Source organism: Elgaria multicarinata, chromosome 10 (assembly GCF_023053635.1).
Source record: "Elgaria multicarinata webbii isolate HBS135686 ecotype San Diego chromosome 10, rElgMul1.1.pri, whole genome shotgun sequence".
In the NCBI taxonomy this organism is placed as follows: domain Eukaryota; kingdom Metazoa; phylum Chordata; class Lepidosauria; order Squamata; family Anguidae; genus Elgaria; species Elgaria multicarinata.
In genome coordinates this window covers 11,952,964-11,959,486 of record NC_086180.1, presented here as the reverse complement: position 1 = coordinate 11,959,486, position 6,523 = coordinate 11,952,964, and positions in this window count along the sequence as shown.

Sequence of the window (6,523 nt, the reverse complement as noted above, 5' to 3'; positions counted from 1 at the left end):
TTCTGTATCAGGTGCAAAACTAACTCAGGTGGGTAGGGACAAGATGTCTTGGCCTGGCCCTTGTGCTGATTTTAAAAGGGCTCTGCCGTGACACAGGCTCTGAACAACAGACCCAGCCGAGGCTACTCCCTGCTCAAGCCAAGCACCACCGCTTGATCCGCCTGAGGCAAGGGATAAAACCCACCTTCCTCCAAAGTATGTGGAGAAAGGGGTTTAAATGGAGAAGGATTTCAATATATAAAATAAAACACTGTGAGTTATATGTGCTGAGGTGAATTATTGTCAGAGTGAGTGCTAAATGTGTAAACTTCAAATGATAAATGCCAAACAGACACGTGGGATTTTTGAGGTAGTTAAAAACAAAACAATCAAAATTTATTTTTAAAAGTTCACAAGCTTTGTTTCAAATAAAACATTTAAAACCCTTTTTGAAACCTTTCATCCAATCCTTTCACTCATTCACATACACGCTTTCCTTTTTCTCACACAATCACTCTTGAACTTTCTTTATTATCAGTATTGATTAATATACATCAACTCTGTGCACACCACACTCCAAAGACACCACTCTCTACACTAACCCCGAAATTTCCCTGAACTTAAGTACTCTAAACACAAAGAGCACTAAAGACTCTAAGAGGACCTCAAAAGTCCCCCTCAATCCCCTCTGTCCTTCCCTTATATATCACTCCTCCCCCCTCCCAAGACATTCTAACTCCGCCCACTCAGGCCAACATTCTAAACTCACCACAGACTTACAAACTGCAGACATACATTTGGGAACTGACTTGTGGGGTGTAACGCCACAGGCGTCTCTAGAGTAAATGGGCTTTGGGTTGCTACCTATTGTAGATGTGCTGCTAGGCCTCCAGTTTAGCCCACATCTACACCAAGCAGGATATAACACTATGAAAGCAATTTGAAAACGGTATATAGAATGTGTCAATGGGCCCCAACAGTTGTCAGTGCACTTCAATACTGCTATAAACAGTAGTGTAGATCCTACCCCAGTTCTTCAATGAAACAAAGGCCACAGCTAGACCTAAGGTTTATCCTGGGATCATCCAGGGTTCGCCCCTGCCTGAGCACTGGATCCCCTGTGTGTCACCTAGATGAACAGGTTTGACCCCTGGACGATCCAGGGATAAACCTTAGGTCTAGCTATGGCCATAGGCAGGATCTACACTACTGCTTTATAGTGGTACTGAAGTGCACTGACAACTGTTGGGGCCCATGACACATCTACACCAAGCAGGATATAACACTATGAAAGTGGTATGAAAGCAGTATATGGTATGTGTCAATGAGTCACAACAGTTGTCAGTGCACTTCAATAGCACTATAAAGCAGTAGTGTGGCTCCTGCCTTTTACATACCACTTTTGTAGTGGAATATCCTGCTTGGTGTAGATGAGCCCTAAAGAGCTACTTACTTTGTCTAAGTATTAGGGCTGTGCAGATGCCCCGGATGAAGCATGCATTTTATTTGCCTGGTCTTTGGTAGGCTTCATTCCTTAGGAAGAGTCTACTAAGCTTGCCTATCCAGTGGAATTTTAGGATGCTTTTAGGATGTTTTTAGGATGTTTTTAGCATGTTTCTAGGAAGTTTTAACAATGTATACTGTGTTTTGATTAATATTTTATGTATTTTATACTTCTTCTTATTCCCCGCCTCGATTAGGATGGAGAGGCAGGTTAGAAATAAAATTATTATTATTAATTATCCAGATGTGTCCCAAAATGAAGAAGTTACAGGCATTTGATTTTCCCATTCTGGTATTTGGGGAAGCCATCCAAGGGTATGAAAAATGAACTGAAGCAAGGCTCTGCTTCACAGCTGACCCTCAGTGCAACATCAGTTTGAAGCTCCAAACAGGCAACCCGTCATCTAAAGCAGTAAACTGGGTTCCAAACCTATTTTTATTTTTGCACAGCCCTTCTCCATGTACCACACCAAACGAAAAATGCAATTCATTCTTATTTTGTGCAGCTTCATTTGTAATCCTTGCTTCAAAAACAAAATCCTTACTAAAAAATGAAAGGAAAGAGGGAAGAATAGGAATGACAGACAGACAAAAACTTCGGGAAACATGATGGCTTGAGCTTTATCTTAGCATAAGCGAAGCCATGTTTGATCAATCTGATTAATCTAAATGGAAAGGTTAGACGTTGGCCCTTGCTAAATAGCTGAGCAGCAGCTTTTAAAAATCATCTGTGTCTCAGAAGATACCCCCTTATGGATCTCGCTTATGGAAACCCAGAGTTTGCAGTGAGGCGGACTTTCCCTTTTTCCCTAGTCGCCTTGGTAACAGGTCTGCTGCAGGAAAGTTGTGGCCAGCTAGAACTTCCGTTTTGGTAAACAAGCTTTCTGCTCATGCTCTAGTTGCTTCTGCCAAACTGGCTAACAAACAGCTGACAAACCCAGCAAGCCTCAGAGAAGGGTCTTCCTTGGCAGAGGTATGTCTTCTCTCCATTGCAATGTGAAGTCTTTTCTATCAATAAACGTGTGTTGGACCATTATTTATTTATTTATTTATTTATTTATTTATTTATTTATATATATAGCACCATCAGTGTACATGGTGCTGTACAGAGTAAAAGAAGATGCGTCTTCGTAATGTTAGGGCCACAACAGACATCATTGTGTTTGCTGGAACACCCTTTAATCCATTCTTGCCTGAGATTGTAGCATGCATGCAATTCTTCTGGAATCCAAAACTAAACAAAAACTGACAGACCTATAACAAAATGTTGCAGCGTATCCTCAACCCATAACAGGTGTGTTCCTGTTCATAGTCCCAGCCAGCATAGAACAGGGAAGTTGCAGCATTGTTTAGGATTTCTTGGGAGAGGACACAAGATTGGGGGGAAAAAAAGCCACCTCCTCTCTTTTGCACCTTACTGAATTCTGTCCTTGCTGTGCTATATAGTGCTAAAGACTCAGGTTCAGCTTTGCAACCAGGATGATCAGGGGTCTGGAAACAAAGCCCTATCAAGGGAAACTGAAACAACTGGGCATATTTAGCCTGGAGAAGAGAAGATTGAGGGGAGACATGAGAGCACTCTTCAAATACCTATTTATTTATTACACTTATATACCGCCCCCATAACCAGGGCTCTCTGGGCGGTTTACAGAAATTCTAAAATTAAGATAAAAACAAGTATACAAAATTTAAAATTCTAAAACACAGAACATACACACATAAAGCATTAAAAACCGTTTTAAAAAACTAAACATGTGGGTGATTAAGATGTGCCGCCATACGCCTTGGCAAAGAGGAAAGTCTTAACCTGGTGCAGGAAAGATAGCGTTGGTGCCAGGCGAGCCTCGTCAGGGAGATCGTTCCATAGTCTGGGGGCCACCACCTTAAAAGGTTGTCACACAGAGGAAGGCCAGGATCTCTTCTTGATCTTCCCAGAGTGCAGGAATGGGAATAATGGGCTCAAGTGACAGGAAGCCAGATTCTGGCTGGACATCAGGAAAAACTTCCTGATTGTTAGAGCAGTACGACAATGGAACCAGTTACCTAGGGAGGTGGTGGGCTCTCCCACGCTAGAGGCCTTCAAGAGGCAGCTGGACAACCATCTGTCAGGGATGCTTTAGGGTGGATTCCTGTATTGAGCAGGGGGGTGGACTCGATGGCCTTGTAGGCCCCTTCCAACTCTGCTATTCTATGATTCTATGACTCTCCTGACTCAATGTGAATTGGCGAGTCGAGTGGCAGGTCATTTTCTGAATCCTGGGAACTTTGCCAGGTTTTAAAATATTTGTGATTTGCATAAAATCGCAGCTTTAACTATTTACAGAACTTGTGATTTGCATCTATCTATATTCAAAAGGTGGAAAACTGCAGGTTGGCTCAACTCATCATATGGCAAGTGTAGCAAGCTCAGGGAAGCATGAGCCAGGGTCTAGTGGCCAAGCTGGTGAAAACCTGCCAAGCTCTACCTCAAACAAACTTCTTTGATAACCCTAGGGCCACGTGAAGCCAGTATGCTGAGGAGTCGCTGCTCCTAGAAGGCACTGGGAGCTCCACAATGGTGGGAATGGTGTAAATGGGATTTGTGGGGGAGGAGGGGGAGAGTGAGGTAGCCCCACCCACTTTGGACTATGGCCACACCCACTTTTGGGATGCAGCCCCTAACATCTTCCCTGGAGTGAAGGTGGCCCTTGGGGCAAAAATAAAATAAAAATTGGTTCCCCACCTCAGCTCTAAGGTGAGATTAATCACTTCTTTCCTTCAACTGGTGCCGTTCAAGTTACGTCCACCCCTCACTGCCATGTCCACAAACAATCTTAACTTGGAGATGAGTTTCCAAATAATTTAAATTATTTGGGTCAATAAGAAACAATCGTTTTCCTTTTCTTTTCTTTCAATCCTCTTTAAAGGTTCCATGGCTTGTTATCTTCCTCAGTGCTCAGGAATGAATGAAATGCTAAGGCATGCCAGGAATGAATTATGAGTCTTTGAAGTTGTCTTTAGACACATGAAGACAGAGGGCCGCTGAGAATGGTCCAGTTCTTTGATATGCTTCATAAATGGCTACAGGAGCCCATGGAGAAAATGGGCCCAGTGCTGCGCTTAAAAGATGGAATCCTCAGCTTTCATAGAACGGAATAATTCTCTTTATCTTAGCACCAGGCGACATCAGGAAAAACTTCCTGACTGTTAGAGCAGTACGACAATGGAATCAGTTACCTAGGGAGGTTGTGGGCTCTCCCACACTAGAGGCATTCAAGAGGCAGCTGGACAACCATCTGTCAGGGATGCTGTAGGGTGGATTCCTGCATTGAGCAGGGGGTTGGACTCGATGGCCTTGTAGGCCCCTTCCAACTCTGCTATTCTATGATTCTATGATTCTATGTGCAGCTGAATCACATGTTACAGTTCTTGATGGGCCATCAGACTGCAGAGGAAGACTGCCCAACATGGAAGTCTCCCTGTACATTAAAGACACATACATACACACACTGTTAGGAGGTTAGGTCAGATGCTTTTGCCCCAACATTTTATCTCTCCAGCAAGGCCATCTCTACCAGGAGACAGAGTGAAGCAGCTACTTCAGGCAGCAGATGCTTGGGGCGGTGAGATGTTGGCAGATGGTGAGTTGTTGGAGGAGGAGCTGTGTGTGTGCCACATGGCTGGCCCTGTGTCCCTTAAGCTAGCCTTAGGGTGGCCACTGACACATCCTCAAAACAACGAAATGCATCACTCCACAAAGAGGGCAAAAGCAGACACAGGGCGGTATCAAATTTGCATGTGCTAATTTTTCTGTATAGATGCAAACTGAGAGATACTTACTATAATTTAAACTGAACTACAGTACATCTCACCATAGTGTGGAAGGATGTGACAACCAGGTGACCTTGCACACTGACTCCAGGTTGACATATTCCATGACCTATGGTCTCATACGATGACATCTTAGACGCCCAGTGAGCTGCATGTAAGGTGACATTTAACTTGATAGTGCGGCCTTGCTATTAATAAAACATAACATTGCCTCAGCAGCAAAGAAAAAAAAATCCTTCCAATCCAAAAGCCTGCGCTAGATATAGAAAAGAAAGCTACAAGGAGAAGGAGCCAAAAAAGCTTGCATGGGTGTTTGCTTGCAAACAAAATTCCATGCCAGAAGATCCAAACCAAAATATTACCAGATGAGAAGGCCTCTCTTTCAGGAAAGGCTCTGAATGGTGGAGGAGGGGGAAGTGCGTCATTCCTGTCCCCTATTGCTCCAATTGGGGGCCTTAAAGTCCCCGATTAGAGCAGTGGGAGGGCAGTGGGAAAGCGTGGCCACTATTAGCATGTCAAAGGGGTATGATGCACTTTCTGGAGGCCCTGGAAAGTGTGTTTTCCCTTTCTCTACTCCAATTGGGGCCTAGAGGGCCTTTTCTATAACGTGCGGGAATGACACGCTTTCCCCTTTAAGGCCCCAATTGGAGCAGTGGGCAAGAATGACGCGACGCCAGAAAGCACGTCATTCCCCCCACCCCCAGCCATGCTAATGGTGGCTTTAAAAGGGAAAGTGAGTAATTCCAGGACATTATAGAAAATTACAGAAAATCCCCTCTGACACCCAGGATAGAACAAAAAACAGGACAAATCCGGGGAAATCCTGACAATCAGTCACCAAAGACTGAATACTTTTCATTTATTGTGTCCAGTTCTGGGCACCACACTTCAAGAAGGATGAAGACAGCTGGAGCATGTTCAGAGGAGGGCAACCAGGATGACCAGGGGTCTGGAATCAAAGCCCTATGAAGAGAGACTGAAAGAACTGGGCATGTTTAGCCTGGAGAAGAGGAGATTGAGGGGAGACATGAAAGCACTCTTCAAATACTTGAAAGGTTGTCACACAGAGGAGGGTCAGGATCTCTTCTTGATCCTCCCAGAGTGCAGGACACGGAATAACGGGCTCAAGTTAAAGGAAGCCAGATTCCAGCTGGACATCAGGAAAAACTTCCTGACTGTTAGAGCAGTACGACAATGGAATCAGTTACCTAGGGAGGTTGTGGGCTCTCCC